A 1,417-nucleotide genomic window follows, 5' to 3' on the forward strand; every position below is an offset into this window, starting at 1 on the left:
TTCCGGCTCATATGCATAGATCCATGACTCGTCACCTGTGTAGAGGTTATATACGGCATTTGACGCACCTCAATCGAATTTCTTCAGGATTTTTTTGCACCAATTTACACAATCTTTTTTTTGAGCAATTGTCAAATTATGCGGGATCCAACGTGAACAAATTTATTTTACGGTCAAATGTTCATGCAATATCGTTTGTATGCAATTCATACCAACACCCACATGTCGATCTTGCATTATTAATTTACGCACAGCATCGATGTTTTCTGGCACAGCAGCTGATTTTGGACGACCTTCGCGAGGTTCGTCGGTGAGCGAACTACGACTACGATTGAATTCATTAAACCAGCGACAAATAGTAACCTTGTGTGGTGCTTCATTACCAAAAGTGGAAGCAAGTTGATCAATGCACTTGTCTCAATAATCCACGTCGAAAGTTGTAAAAAATCATCGCACGAAATTGTTCTCGTGTTAATTCCATTTTTTCGCTGAGACACAATTTTCAAGTCACTGCAAACAATACAAGTAGCTTCTGTACGACAAAACGTTTCGAGTAAAAAAATCTTCCAAACTGTCAAACTTTTTTATGGTAAGGTTAGATTTTACCTAGCAACGCCAGTGTCGCAAAACTTACGGAGCAGCCCTCGTATATTGTGCTATTTATCTTTTTATTTTTCTACAAATATATATGATAAAGATAAATGGTACATTTTGCGAAAATATTCTAAAACTTAAGGGAATTGTAGGTTATGAAAAGAAAAAGCGAGACAAAATAGCTTTCAAAAACCTAACCTACTGAATATAGAAACTAGAAAATGCTTATTTGAATATTTGAATATAAACTAGAAATAGCTTATCTTGATCTCTGATTTATTGTATTCTATTTATTATATAATTTTAAGAAAAACAAGAATAATACACTTACTAGCAATTGGTATTCCTCCGCGCTCATATTGTTCATATTGCTGTCAATTCGTTACACATCTATAGCATGCATATCATTTATTTCAAATTGTTTCAATAAAATAGCAAATCAATTACAAACAATTATCAACTTTTCGGTGTGGCGCGCGGCTATCATCGCGGCATAATCTAGTGAAAATTCATACGTACGAGAATGGATGAATATGAGAGAATGGTAAAAAATAAGAGAAAATGAAGAAAAATTAGAGAGAATAAGAATAAGAGAATAGAAAAGAATAAAGCAGAATGAGAAAGTATGCGAGAGAATACGAGAATATTAAGGAGAATGAAGGAAATAAGAAAGAATGAGAGAGAGTGAGGAAAAAGAGATAGAATGAGAATAAGTTTAATGAGAGTGAAACAGAAAACTGGAGAGAATGAGACATTTTAATTAAATTATTTATTTAAATTTATTTTATGTATATATATATATATATATATATATATATATATA

At 32.3% G+C, this 1,417-nt stretch overlaps 1 pseudogene; it reads right to left on the reverse strand.

Moving 5' to 3' along the window:
- The window catches only part of LOC116848098, a 1,489-nt pseudogene extending 528 nt beyond the window's left edge, over positions 1-961 (reverse strand).
- Between the last annotated feature and the right edge of the window lie 456 nt (positions 962-1,417).

This window comes from Odontomachus brunneus, unplaced genomic scaffold (genome assembly GCF_010583005.1).
Source record: "Odontomachus brunneus isolate Ranch 3 - 2012 unplaced genomic scaffold, Obru_v1 Obru_scaffold_089, whole genome shotgun sequence".
NCBI classification, from domain to species: Eukaryota; Metazoa; Arthropoda; class Insecta; order Hymenoptera; family Formicidae; genus Odontomachus; species Odontomachus brunneus.